Raw genomic sequence first — 16,161 nt, forward strand, 5'->3', positions numbered from 1 at the left:
TGAGAGGATTCTGCTGGAGCCTGGGGCTCCAATGACTCAAATCTTCCCGGGTATTTGAGTTTCCAGCTATGGTAAAGAAATGGCTTTACCTCGTCCAGATTTTCAGGGATTTCCCAGTCAGGGAACCAAATAATGAATTTAGTGGCAGTGCAGAGAGTTGAAATGTGAGAATCCCCTTCTGGTCAGTGCAGGTTCAAAATGAAAGCATTCACAAACCTGAAAAGTTTGACTGGCAAAAAGGAAGTTTATTGTTGGCACTGCAAAAGCTATCTTTGCTAGGAAGACAGACTTCTGAGTGACAAGGTCCTGGCAGAGAAATAACAAAAGGTTTTCACTGAGAAGAGGGTCTCTTCACAGTGGGCAGGAGTCCTGGCAGGCAGCTATGCCAAGGAGAGAGGTTCCTTAAAAGGGCATAATCCTGTGTTGGAATTATGCAAGAAAATGAGTTTAAAATTGCCTTTTTTATAAGAGATCAATTGAATGAGATTTCTTCAATGTTGTCACTGCCCCCAGGCCTAGATTTCCAGTTGAATGAGACCACTTAAATTCTAATTAAGTAGGAGTGGCCCTGGACTAATTTTCAATAGAGGGTGCAACGAGTCACCACCAAGATAACAGAATGAAGCCACTTTATCTTGTCCTTGAGGTGGGCCTCTACCAGAGGAGAGTTTCTCAGAGTTCACCCCATGGCTTCCCTCCCATAGTCAGGGAGGACAGTTTCAGGGTTCCCCCCATACTGTACCCATAGGTGGAAAGCATAACAATCAAAGGTTCCCTCCCATAGAATCGTATTGGGTTTGCTCAAAAAATCTTAGCATTTCACCAACTTGTCTTGAAATTCCAAGTGAGACTCAACTGATCCAAGCTGATCTCTGAAAATATTCCTTGGAGTGATAGTGGAAAGGTAGCTCTGTCATCAGGTTCTAGGGAATAGAATTGTGATCCATCTACCACATCTCAAAAGGCAACACCCACTTGGATTGTGGAACCTACATGGACCTGACCTTAAAAATAAAATGGGCTCTGAAGCAGCTGATATCTGAGACAGAGAGTTTTCTTCCAAGACCCCCAGGCTGAGAAGCAGGTGACATTGCAGACTACCAACTCAAGAAATCAGAAGTGGACTGAAGTTTACAATTACACTGTCTATAAATTAAGTCTTTTCTTTCTCCTTGCTACTGTCCTCTCAGTAACCAACTTCAATGTTCAAGGAAGTTTTGGGTCTCTCCTTTTTCCTTGTTGTCTACCTTGACATTTACCTTATAACTCATCTATTTAAGTCAAAATCATGCTCCAGATGAATGTTTCCCCTTGGTCTGCAGGGTTGTCCTGGCTTTTGACTGTAAAGAGGGAATGCTGGGTGATTTATGATTCTCATATTAATTGATATGGTATGTGTAAATGACTATACTCACTATTGAGATGTGATGGAATTCTCATATTCCCAAGGTGTTCTGTCTTGGAAGTCAGAGCTATAGCTGACATACTGCAGCAGAAGGTGATAAATCATGAACTCCTGACATGCTAACAATTCCTGCATTCCAGAGCTAGTAACTACAAAATTAACTGAACCAGAGGTATTGCACTCCTGTTCCCATCACTCTATGCTTCTGTATCATGCTAAATAGTCGCAAGGCTCAATGATCCTTAAGATCTGAAACAATCTAAGAGCTATTCCCAGAGGACTTAAAAGTACCTGTATAGTCCCTAAAATGCCTGCACATACAGGCCTGCCTGCCATGGGAATTGTTGCAAGACGGAAGAATGACTGTGCAGTGATCTACCCACTTTGTGTTATTTTACATATATAAACTCTGCCTTTGCCCTAGCAAAAGAAATTCTCCCTAGGGAGACTTTGGGGTTGGCAAACCCACCTTCCTTACTTTGAAATTAACTAAACTGCTATTTAATTCCTGACATCTGTCTTTGGACTGCTCTATTTGGTTCCCAACATTTCCAGGTTAGAGACTAGATCCAATCCAGATTATACTTAAAATTCTTTTGACATGGTTCATACTAGAAGTTGGAGAAAAGAGGGTGGGAAACTCTTATAAAACCCCAACAAAACATTACTTTTATTGATATAGATAACGAAAGAGTGAAAAACTTGTCACCAGACTACCATGTTACATACCACAGAGTTATATCTGAGGACAGGCGAATTACCAACAACCAATCTTTACAAACAACAGGAGACACAAATCAATATGTACAATGCTTGGAATAACAAAATAAAAGTCTTGGATAGGAAATCCAAGATGTATAGGCAATTAAAAAAAATATGGTTCTGATACTTATGTATATATGTTTATATAAAAGTATAAGTATGTATGTGTACACATATAAAGATGTATATATATATATACACACCTTTGTACAAGCCTTTATAATGCCTGGACTATTGCAATAGCCTGTAGGTTGATCTGCCTTTCATTTATCTCTTCCCATTATAGTCTATCTTCCTTCTACTTTACAATCAACTTGATTTTTCTGAAGTACACATCTAACTAAATCATCCCTTTCCCAATAAACTCTATTGTTTCCTTATGACCTCTAGGATTAATGCTTGGCATTCAAAGTACTCCATAACCACCACACACAAATGTACCTTTCTAGTCTTCTTACATTTAACTCCACACACATATTTTTCAATTCAGTAACACTAGATCTTTGTTGTTCCTTTAATGTAATATAACAAAAGGAGATTATGTATTTAAGTGTCTCATTATGTACAATTTTTCTCTTAAATGTGTGATAAATTCAACATAAGACATTTAAAGCTGTTTTGCTTTTTTTTTTTAATTCTTTCTCACCTACTTTACTCATTTCTGTGGTTTTTAAAGATGATTTAATGACATTTTTTGATGCTCTATGTTGTTGTTGTTGTTCAGTCACAATCAAATCTTTGTGACCCCCTTTCAGGTTTTCTTGCCAAAGACACTAGATTAATTTGCTATTTCCTTCTCCAATTTATTTTTTAAATGAGGAATTGAGGGGAAATAGGATTAAGTGATTTGTCCAAGGTCATATAAATAATAAATTTCAGAGGGCAGATTTTAACTCCACTGCCTGATGCTTTATCCACAACTACACCTCCTAGATGGCCTTTGATACTCTATATGCTAAATCTATACCATCCTATTCCAATCAGAAAAAAGGTGGAAAATATAATTAATAAATATGTAGTTCAAGCAAAACAAATTTTAATAATGACATATTTGAAAATTTCTCTGTATTTTGATTCATTGGGTCTATCACCTTTCTCATAATAAGTGAGTAGCATATTTCTCCACCAGTCTTTTGGAATCATTGTTGGTCACTAAATTAATCAAAGCTTTTGAGTTTTTCAAACTTCTATTTCTTTACAATGTTGATGCTTTATTGCTCTGCAAATTGTTCTCCTATTCTATCATTTTGGTAATGAGCAATTTATATAATTTTTCTCAAGACTCTGATAGAATTTATCTTAAATTTCATCATTTCTTATGGTACCATGATATATGATAATTTGTTCAATTATTCCACAAATGATGTTCATCTACAAGTTTTCTAGTTTTTTCATAACAAAAAATGTTGCTATAATTTAGATAAAGATATCTAGATGATAGGTATGGATACAGATAGACAGAGATAGATCCTTTTTCTTTTTTATTTATTTTGAGTACACACTTGATAATTGTAACATTGGACCAAGAAGAATTTAATGATTTGTTGGGAACTGGCACAAACTGTTTTTTTGTGGTGGTTGCTAAATATTTTTTAAGACCTGGATAATTTATAGTTCCACAAATAGTTCATTAGCATGCCTCTTTTCCATCAGTCCCACTAAGAACTGTCACTTTTCTTTATCATAATCTTTGCCAATCATTCATATGGAAGAATAAAAGGTCGAGAATTGCAAGGGAACTAATGAAAAAAAAACTCAGAGGAAGGTGGTCTAAGTGTACCTGATATAAAGCTATATTATATAGCAGCAGTCACCAAAACCATTTGGTATTGGCTAAGAAATAGACCGGTAGATCAGTAGAACAGATTAGATACAAAGGACAAAAAAGGGTACATCTATAACAATCTAATCTTTGACAAACCCAAAGATACCAACATTAGGGACAAAAATTCATTATTTGGAAAAAACTGTTGGGAAAACTGGAAATTAGTATGGCAGAAATTAGATATGGATCCACACTTAACATCATATACCAAGATAAGATCAAAATGGGTCCATGATTTAGGCATAAAGAATGAGATCATAAATAGATTAGAGAAACAGAGGATAGTCTACCTCTCAGACCTGTGGAGGAGGAAGGAATTTATGACCAGAGGAGAACTAGAGATCATTATTGATCACAAAATAGAAGATTTTGATTACATCAAACTAAAAAGTTTCTGTACAAACAATACTAATGCAAACAAGATTAGAAGGGAAGTAACAAATTGGGAAAATATTTTTAAAGTTAAAGGTTCTGACGAAGGTCTCATTTCCAAAATATATAGAGAACTGACCCTAATTTATAAGAAAACAAACCATTCTCCCATTGATAAATGGTCAAAGGATATGAACAGACCATTCTCAGATGATGAAATTAAAACTATATCCACTCATATGAAAGAGTGTTCCAAATCACTACTGATCAGAGAAATGCAAATTAAGACAACTCTGAGATACCACTACACACCTGTCAGATTGGCTAAGATGACAGGAACAAATAATGATGAATGTTGGAGGGGATGTGGGAAAACTGGGACACTAATACATTGCTGGTGGAGTTGTGAAAGAATCCAACCATTCTGGAGAGCAATCTGGAACTATGCCCAAAAAGTTGTCAAACTGTGCATACCCTTTGACCCAGCATTGCTACTATTGGGCTTATATCCCAAAGAAATACTGAGGAGGGGAAAGGGACATGTATGTGCCAAAATGTTTGTGGAAGCTCTTTTTGTTGTAGCTAGAAACTGGAAGTTGAATAGATGTCCATCAATTGGAGAATGGTTGGGTAAATTATGGTATATGAAGGTTATGGAATATTATTGCTCTGTAAGAAATGACCAGCAGGAGGAATACAGAGAAGCTTGGAGAGACTTAACATCAACTGATGCTGAGTGAAATGAGCAGAACCAGCAGATCGCTGTACACTTCAATGCTGTATGAAGAGGTATTCTGATGGAAGTGGATATCTTCAACATAAAGAAGATCCAACTCACTTCCAGTTGATCAATGATGGACAGAGGTAGCTACACCCAGAGAAGGAACACTGGGAAGTGAATATAAATTGTTAGCACTACTGTCTATCTACCCAGGTTACTTATACCTTCTGAATCTAATACTTAATGTGCAACAAGAAAATGGTATTTACACACATATATTGTATCTAGGTTTTATTGTAACACATGTAAAATGTATGGGATTGCCTGTCATCGGGGGGAGGGAATGGAGGGAGGGAGGGTAATTTGGAAAAATGAATACAAGGGATAATATTATTTTAAAAAAATTACTCATGCATATATACTGTGAAAAAAATTCTAAATAAATAAATAAATAATCTTTGCCAATCTAATGAGTATGAACTAGAATCTGAGAGTTGATTTAATTTGTATATTATTACTTATGATTTATAGAAGGTTTTTTAAATATTCCTTTTTTCATGTTGGTAGCTTGAATTCCTTCATTTGAAAACTCTGCATATCTTTTAACCATTTATGTGTTAGAAAATGTCATTTGTTCCTTTACACTTGAATCAATTTAATTCATTCATTACATTGAATTAGTTCCTTATTTTGGATATAACAACTTTATCAAAGAAACTTGGTGCAAAGATTTGTTTTTCCTCATTTATGTTTTTACCTTCTAATTCTAGGAAATTAATTTGATTTCTGCAAAAAACATTTCAATTTTATTCTATTTTTTTCTATTTTGTTGACTAATGGAATTAGACACATCAGTTTCCCACAAGGATAGCTTTAGTTGTGCCTCATAAATTTTGTCATTATTTGTTATTTTGGTTTTTTATTTGTTATCTTGTTATTTTCTTTAATGAAAATTTCTATTTCTATAATTTGTCCTTCGACACACTAGTTTTTTAGGATTAAATTATTTGGTCTCTGATTTTTAATTATTCAATGTTTATTTAATAAATGTTTATTATATTTTGTCAATAGATAATGTTTTATATGTCTTTTTACTTTTACTTTTGTTTATGAGGATTTCTGTATATTTATTAGATTTTTTCTTTTCTTTTCTTTTCTTTTTTTTTTTTTTTTGATTGGAGTAGGATGGTAGAGTAAATTTAGGATATAGGGTATCAAAGGTGTGTGGTTGGTGGATGGGGCACTAAGCCTGGAGTTAAAGTCTCACCTCTGACACTATTTTATCCTGGGAAAGTCACTTAATCCTGTTTGCCTCCAATTTCTCACCTATAAAAAAGCTGGAGAAGGAAATGGCAAATCATTCCAGTACTTTGACGAGAAAACCCTAAATGAGATCACAAAGAGTTGTATGAGATTGAACAACAACATGGAGTATCAAAAAGTGCCATTAAAACATTAATAAAAAACACAGAGATGAGTAAAGTAGGTGAAAAAGAATCAGAGAAAAGCAAAACAGCATTAAATGTTATATGTTGAATTCATTGTATATTTAAAAGAAAAGTTTTACATAATGAGGCTAAATGTAACTTTCTGTTTCTTTTGATAAGCACCTGTTATCTTTACTTTTTCTAAAGTGTATATAATTCCTTAATTTTTTCTTGTTTTTCTTTAGATTTATCTAAATCTGAAAGGGGCAATTCAACATTGTTTTACAATATATTTTTCTTTATAATTCTATTAGCTTTTCCTTTGATTATTTAGAATGTTATGTTATTAAGTACATATATGTTAAGTATTAATATTAGTTCATTTTCTTTGAAACCTTTAAGTATAATATAATCTCCCTGCTTATTTTTTTTGGTATATTTATTGTTGCCTTGCCAGAAGTCATGATTGCTATCTTTGCTTTTATTAAAAAAAAAAAAGTTTATCTGAAGCCTAATAGACCCAGCTCCTAATTTTAATTCTGCATGAATAGCTATGTTCCAAGTGTTTTTCTTATAAATAGCATATTATTGGATTCTACTTTCTAATCTGTTCTGCTAACTTCTTTTATATTAAGGGGAACTCCATTCCATTCAAGTTCCTCACTATCATTGTTAGTTGTTATGATATTGGAGCCACCTGCCAGTGGCTGCTGAAGGTCTAACTCAGATCTGTAGAATGGATCTCTTCATGTGAGAGGATGACGATGATACAAGGAGACTGAGAGGCTGTTGCATTCTCTGACCTCTCTCCTCTTCCCTCTTCCCTCCAACTTATTTCATTCCCAATCCACAAGGAACATCTGTGAAGGCTGCTTTGCAACTCCTTCAAGTGTTATGATCCACAGCTATGGAGGCTCTTGGTGAATTGACCTGCCCCTTCACTTAGGCATGGTTCTTAGCAAGTTGTATGTTTTCCTACATTTTTGTTCTCTTATACATCTGTCTTTTCTTTGTCCCCCCTTTCTTTTTTCCAAAGAAAAAATCCCAAGCTTCTGTCAATCTACCTTTTCCCCCTACCTTAAAAACTGATTCTGTCTCTTCAAGACCTCCAATTCCCCCACCCTTTTTTTTTCATCATGTCAGCAATATCAAAAATCTCCTCTCTATCCTATCCTGACTCTATGGTAAACCAGTTCAGTTCTACAAAAAATCATCTCTGAAATCCTTTGCTTCTGTTTCCCATCTTTGATATGGCTTTGCCATATCTTCTTCTAGGAATACCTCTATCACATAATGCATTGTTCCAAAGATTTCCTATTGTCTTCAGAATGCAATATAAAATTTTCTTTTGGGATTTTAAAATTGTATATAAAGTCTCCTTATATTTCTAGCCTTTGTATAACCCATTCTACATCACCTATTTTGTGATTCAGTAACTCTGTCCTAGCTTTTCCTCACACAAGACACTCCAACTCTTGATTACAAAACATTTTCATAGGCTATTCTCCATCTTTGGAATTCTCCCTCTCTTCATCTATACCTCCTAGCTTTTTAACCTTTCTTGTTCTATATGTGGAAATTATTCTTAATACATTAAGCATCTGTAATATTGACCAAGGTTTCAGTCCTCTCATTCTTTTACAAATGGTTTTTGAGTCTAAAATATTCATTGTTCTATAGCTAACCTGGGAATGAGCTTATCTGGAGTTAGCTAGATTGACCCTTTGGTAACAGAAATGAAGTTCATCTCTGGGCCTCTAAATTCTGTTCAGCTTTCAGGGCTTTTGAGAATCTAAGCTCATACCCATACAATTACCATTTATACTAATCTCATCTTTGCAAGAAAAACTAATCACATTAAATCCCAAGAAACTGAGAAGAAACTGCCTATTCACCCTTATAATAATTCCTATCAATACATTTAACTTTTTGTGATTAATTTTTTTCTAAAGCAAGAGAGGACTAAAGAATCACTGAATATATTGATCCAGTGTTATAAATGAACTCTCAAGTCAGAGATGGCAAGATGATTTAGCAGATAGTCAGAAAAAGATTACAGGGGACTCTACCACTAAACACAGAACTGAAAGTTGTTTAGCAGTTCCATCACCTATACCCACTTCTGAGTCCCAGTTCCAAGAAAAGTAGTTTCAGTTAAAAGGGAGCAATAATGTAATATATTTATTTATGAAATTAAGAGTTGAGGGGTATTCTTTGTTATTTATTTTTTTGCCTCAACAAGAAACACTTGAGAAGTAACTCAGTGGTGAACAGAATGACAAATATTCATCCAATTTTATATATAGTCATTTGGTTTTATTCTACACGGGTGTAAGTTACTCATTTTAAATTTTATTTTATTTTATTTTTTTTATTGAGTAGGCATTCATTCTATTGTATTATTGTTAAAATAATATAGTTTATAAGGTCAAATAATCTAAGAATTGAGAAAACATATAAATGTACTCTGAATAGAATGTCTTTAAAAAGTAAATGCCCATTCACTTTAGCTCTTAATTTCTTTCAGGTATACTTAATAGATCTATTCTCCCATTTACTAACCCAGAGATAGCCTAATACAATGGAAACCCTAAATTATCTAGAGTTATGTCAGTGTCAGAGACCTGATGTTGAATTTTGCTGTATGGCACAGGTATTTTTCCTGATTTTCCTAAACCTTAGTTTTCTTATCAATAAAAATAAAAATAATTCCCCATAATTCTAATGTGAAGCACAAATAAAATAAATATGTGCGGTGTTTTGGAAAACCTGAAATGCTACACATTGGTCAGCTATTAGTCAGTTCTTGTTAAGATAATAAATACTAAACAATTTTCTTTTGATGGTAGGCATCATACTTTAAATTAAATCAATCTTGTTATTTAATAACTAAAAGAAATGCTGAAATCCTGTCACAATCACACTAAGGTTTCCTATTACATTGAATAGCTTATATTTCCTTTTTATTTATAATGATGATTGACTCTTGCAAAGAACTTCATTATTTTTTTTTTAAAGAGAGCATGTTTTGACTGGTAAAAGGAAATGACAAAAATCCCTCCATAAATCAGAGCATGGCTTATTTTAGCTGTCAAAGTTGTTTTGACCCAACAACAAATTCAGATTCTGGCATTCTAAAATGCAAAGGCATCCTAATGAAGTGAGATTTAATTCAGTAATGAAGTAACTAAAGCTACTTCTATAATTAACCCTATACATTAATGAAAATCAATGTTCCAATATATGAGCTATATTTTTGATTAGATATCCTTACATTATGTGTCAACTAAAAATGCATCTGTAAAGGTAGAATCAGTATCTATAAATATAGTTTAAAATGTTCTTCCTATGATTATCAGGAGAGAACAAAAAAAAAAAACCCTTAGGATTCTTGAAGTATTTTTATATGAGAGAATTCAAAATATTTGTTCATAATAGGTTGCCAAACAAATTGTATTTGTTATTTCATAAAGTGCATTTTTTACATATGAATCAGGACATGTGTTTTATTTCCTATACAGAAAAGAAATTCTAAGACTCCATATATTAATGTGGAGATATTCAACAGGATTTAATATTTATCTTATAACGACAATTATATTTTCCTAGAAAGCTGAAACTTAAACATCATCAGAATGTAATGTAGAAAACAGATGAATAGAAGAAGTAATCCACATTTCCCTCCAAATAACTTATACTTCAAATAGAATTTTGCAGGGACTGAGTCTACAAAAAATCAGTGTAGGTTATTTTTCCCATCCAAAACAAGCTGAGAGGTTGTAAGGAAAGATTTGTGGCAAGGAAATAGAAGGTGATCTGGAGATAATGTGAATTCAACACACGTGGTGAGAGTAGGTGAGTAGATGGTGTCATTTTGAACTCTCAAGCCAGAGATGGCAAGATGATTTGGCAGATAGTCAGAAAGAGATTACAGGGGATCCTAGTACTGAACACAGAACTGGAAGCTGTTTAGCAATTCCATCACATGCTTACTTCTGAATCACAGTTCAAAGAGGAGCACTTTCAGTTAAGAGGGAGCAAAGATGCTGAAAAGCAGTACCACTTCCTGCTCCAAGGGATTGAAGGATTTAGTCTTCTTTAAAACACTAGAACACATAAGAATCAATGGAGAATTCCTTAAAATAAGTAATATCTATCTAAAATCAAAAACAAAAATTAAGTATGAGAGGAATAAATGTGAAAGCTGTAAAGGAATAAAAATGAAAGGAATAAATGTGAAAATAAGATCAGGAGTGAAGAAATGATGCCCATTATCATTATTATTATTTAATATTCTGTTATTAATACTAGCTATGGCAATAAGAAAAGGAAAAAATAACCATTATCCTCAAAGTTCCAAGACTACTCCAAGTAGCTAAAATAAAAAAATTAAATAAAAAAAAAGAGGAGCTTTCTTTATGCTCCACTCAAGCCTCATTTACATTATGCTCTCTATTTCACAGTTGTTGTTTTTTTGTTGTGGTGGTGGTTTTTTTTTTAAGAGAGGTTTTTGACAAGTCACAAAACATGACATAAATATGAGTTATATAATTATTAAGTAACTGAGTGACTCTAGATTAGACTTGAGTCCCTTAAATTTTCTGAACTTCAATTTCCATTATGAATTTTAAAAGCTGAAACAAATATCAGCACATTTTTAGTTCTTAAAGTCTATTATTATATATCATGTGACAAGTCTATTATTTTGTGACTTGAGTTTTTATTTAGAAACTATTCTTTCAAATTCTTTTTCCCCTAATTTTTCTAATTCTTTTTTGTTTCTTTTTTATTTTTTTTACTACATATAGATTAAAACATAACCGTCATGAAAATAACAATAACAATAAAAATAACAAAATAACAAAAATGACAATAACAAATAGTCCACCAAATGAAATATCAAAAAACAACATGAATTCCTAAGTATTTAATTAAGAAATGTTTCTCTAATATGTACTATACATTCACCAACTTTCTTGGCAGTACTGCTTAAGACCAGGGACATGACAAAGAAACAAGATTTGGATCCCATACTAAGAAGCTTAAAATCTAGGATTATCATTTTGTAACTACAAAAGACTTTAAAACATCCAAATCAACCACTCATTTTAGAGATTAGAAAACTGAAGAGAATGAAAAAGGAGCTCTCTGGTAACTGTTATTTCTCTATTGTTGATAAGAACACACCGTCTAACTTGAGCAGAAGCAAGATAACCATCACTGAAAATCCTCAAGCCAATTTGAGATGATCGCTTGCCACAGATATTGTACAGGGGATTCCTGTTCACTCACAGATTAAACTAGGTCCATTCTATTTCTGAAATCCTCTGGTTTTATACTCCCAAGGTAATTATCCAAATAATTCAATTAAAAAAAAAAAAAAACCAGCAACACTTTTGTCTGCACTATATAGCCATCTTCATGTTACCATGCTCCTGTGCTCAGTATGCACTTTCAGTTATGGACTCCAGGTATTGTCTTGGGACTCTCAGCTTCTGATTGGTGAATGTTCACTTTATTTACTCACTATCCAGATCCTCTTATGCTGCTGAATCATGTTCATGTCATGTCACATATATTTCCCATTGTCCCTTCATTTTTCTGCATCAAACACTGAGAATAGTAATCAAATCAATGCTACCTTTCCTGGAAAATATCTTACACAAATGCTCAATGATTCCAATCACTCTCTCTATATATTTCCTAAACAAAAGATCACTTCATAGTTAATGCTAATTTATAATATTGTATTTCCTAAATAGAATATAAACTCCCTAAAGGTAGACACTGTTTTTTTTGTTTTGTTTTGTTTTTGTTTTTGTTTTTTTTTAATGTTGCTTTTGTTTTTGTTTTGTTTTGTTTTGTTTTTTGGTTAGGTTTGATATAATTTTGTTTCTCCAGAGCTTAGTAAAATATAATTACTTTTCAATCAATATATTTTTTCTTTTTTTCATTCATCAAGAATAGCATTCTTTAGGAAGGCAAGAAAAAAGTAATTGAACTTTCATCAACCCACTCCTTTCCATCATCACAGACAAATATTTTTCAGTGACTTAATTTACCTAAGAAGAACTTTGAGTAAATTATATAACTGTAAGGAAACATTAAAAGTGTCTTTCTTGAATTGATCAAAAGATACAGAAGAGCTAAAATTATTCATTGCTGATTTACTGGAGGTGAAATTGAAATGTCAATTCTTTGAAAGGAAACATAAAAACTTTTAGAGCATTCAGTAAACCTATAATCTGTGACTCCATTTAGGAAAAAAGATTCAGGGCAAAGTCTTCTGGAATGTATTTTCTTTAAAATTGCAAACAGTCATGACAAATCATTGTGACAGTGTCCCAATTTTTACATTGCTGATTTTACATAGTTACAATAAGGTGTTGTCAGGTTTCTGTAAATTCATTTTCTTTTTGCATAGCTGTTTTCTAAGAAAAGATACTTTTTGACTGATCTTACACTTCTGAAAATATGTATACCATTGGGACTAGCAGGATAGCAAATTCTGTCCTCCATGTACTCCTCACTGATATTTATGCATAAACACTTCAAAATTAACATAATATTTGAAATATATTTTCAGTAATTTGGCATTTTCAAATATTTCTGGCAAAAGAGATATTCAAATTTAATTATTTAAATAATTACCTTGTGAATAAAGACTTAAAGATTCTTAGAGATGAGATTGACTTGGAAGATGATCTGATCCAACCACTGGATTCATCTGTTCCTTCTACAATAGCCAAGACAAGTAAACATTTTGATTTAGATATATAACCTTTGATGGTGGTAAGTATGTCACAGTCAAGAATGAAGTGAGCAGAACTAGAAGAATGTAATACACAGTAACACCAAGATTCTATGATAATCAATTAGGATTTCAGCAATACAGTGAACCAAGACAATTCCAAAAAACTTGGGATGGAAAATGCCATCCAAATCCAGAGAAAGAATTATGAAGAATGATTGCAAATTTGAAGCATCCTATTTTCAACTTTTCCTCTTTTTTTCTTTCTCATGTTTTCCCCTTTTGTTCTGATTTTTCTTTTACAACATGACTAATATGAAAAAATGTTAAAATTGAGTCTGCATATATAACCTATATCAATTGCTTACTGTATTGGGGAGAAAGGAAGTAAGAAGAGGAAAAAATATTGGAATCAAAATCTTACCAAAAAATGAATGTCGTGTGCAAAAATGTTTGTGGCAGCCCTTTTTGTAGTGACAAGAGACTGGAAATTGAATAGATGTCCATCAATTGGAAAATGGCTGAATAAATTATGGGTATAAGAATATTATGGAATATTATTGTTCTATAAGAAACAGCCAGCAGGATAATTTCAGAGAGGCCTGGAGAGACTTACATGAACTGATGCTAAATGAAATGAGCAGAACCAGGAGATTATTATACATGGCAACAAGAAGATCATATGATGATCAATTCTGATGGACATGGGTCTCTTCAACAATAAGATGATTTAGCTCGGTTCCAATTGTTTAGTGAGGACCGTAGGAACTGAATATGGTTAATAACATGGCATTTTCACTCTTTTCCTTGTTGCTTGCTTGCATTTTATTCTGCTTCTTTTTTTATTAGTTTGATTTGATTTTTCTTGTGCAGCACAATAATTGTAAAAATATATATGCATATATTGGAATTAGCATAAATTTCTACTGTGTTTAACATATATTGGATTACTTGCCATCTAGGGGAGGCATGAGGGAAAGGAGGGAAAATTGAAACACAAGGTATTGCAAGGGCTAATGTTAAAGAATTGTTCAGGCATATGTTTTGAAAAATAAAAAGATTTATCAATGATAAGAAAAAGAAATTGAAAGAATCAGAGTAGGTAAAGAGGAAACAAAACTATCACTCTTTTCAGGTGATATGATGATATTTAGAAAATTCTAGAGAATCAACTAAAAAATCCCTAGAAATAATTAAGTACTTTAGCAAAGTTTCAGGGTATAAAATAAACTCCCATAAATCATGATTATTTCTATATGTTACCAATAAAACCCAGCAGCAAGAGATAGAAAAAGAAATCCCATTTAAAATAACTGTAGACAATAATATGTGGGAGTCTACTTGTCACGACACAATTACAAAATGCTTTTCACACAAATAAAGATAGATCTAAACAACTGAAAAAGTGTCAATTGATTTTGCATAGACTGAGCTAATATAAATGACAATTTTACCTAAATCAACCTACTTATTTAGTTCTATACCAGTCAAACTGCCAAGAAATTACTTTATAAAGTTAGAAAAAATAATAACAAAATTCATTTGGAAGATGAAAAGGACAAAAATATCAGGGTGGTGAAAAATGCAATTATGTTATTTTTTTTTCTTATGGTATTTTCCCCATTTTGTTCTGATTTCTTTCTTACACAACATGATAAATAAATAGAAAAATATTTAAAAGTATTACACATGTTTATCATAAAAAGTTGCTAAACAATTTGATAACTGAATGAATATAGCTTAATAACATTATAAAAACTTTGGTCATTTAATGAAAGATACCAGCTGAGGAATCCCCTGGGCTAGTTAACACTACCCTAAAATAATTGAGAAAAGAATCATCAATGGAGAGAGGAACAGGAAAACCCTGCTATGATATTAGTTTTTTGTTTATGTAGCAGTGTTAATGAAATGTTGCCTTTAACCCTATGACATTAAACAAGCATCAGAAGGAAAAAAAAAAGAATGTTGGAAACTATCTTTATATGTAATTGGAAAAATAAAATACTATTTAAAATGAAAAAAGCCATAGCCAGTCAAAATTATTCTGATCAAGTGTTAGGATTCTTACAAGGTGCTAAGTCACCAGAATGGATAGAGACAATAATTATCTAATTTAGCATGGTTCAGTATGATTGCTCTGATCAGACAAGGAGATGTTGTGGGCCAGAACTTGAAACAAGGTACTGAGTGGAAATGAAGAGACAATGGTTAATTTAGCATTTAGACAATGGTTAGTTTAGCATTGATTTAATCCTACAACAAATAATGGTTTCCTAGTGATGTAATGATTAGTGTGCAGCTTATAAGGAAGAAGCTCTCAGGGCTAAAGAGGACTTTGGGAGATTCAAAATCAGGATTCAGCCAAGGAGATTCACAAATCAGGCAGAACAAAGGAAGACAGAGAAGTGGTGGCAGGCTGTCCTGTGGAGAACACTGAAACCAAGATCCCGAAGGCCTCCAGAAAACTAGCCAAGCCCCAAGTGAAGGAGATAAGATTTGGAAAGAGACAGTAAATCATTTGGACTCCTGGCTGCATTTGAGATTATTGAACTGAACTGAAATGAAGGCTGCTCCCAGAAGCTCTCCAAGAAACCTGCTCCCAGAGAACATTACAATTTAGAGAAGAGAACAATGCAATCAAGAATAAAGAACAATTAATGGATATCATGTTTATATACTCAAATGCATTTATAAATTCATAACTTCAGACATTTCTCCTAATGATTCATATGAAAATCTAAACTCTGACTCTTGTCTGTCGTATCTCAAAAGTTTGCTAAAAAGAAATCTACTCAATTTACTATGGCTTTCAATTCCTTCCTCAATTCCTTATATACAAGGTAGTAGTAGAATAGAAATAATTATTTCATACACATCTGTTAATCTGTTTTAATC

The sequence above is a fragment of the Sminthopsis crassicaudata genome, chromosome 1, assembly GCF_048593235.1.
Source record: "Sminthopsis crassicaudata isolate SCR6 chromosome 1, ASM4859323v1, whole genome shotgun sequence".
NCBI classification, from domain to species: Eukaryota; Metazoa; Chordata; class Mammalia; order Dasyuromorphia; family Dasyuridae; genus Sminthopsis; species Sminthopsis crassicaudata.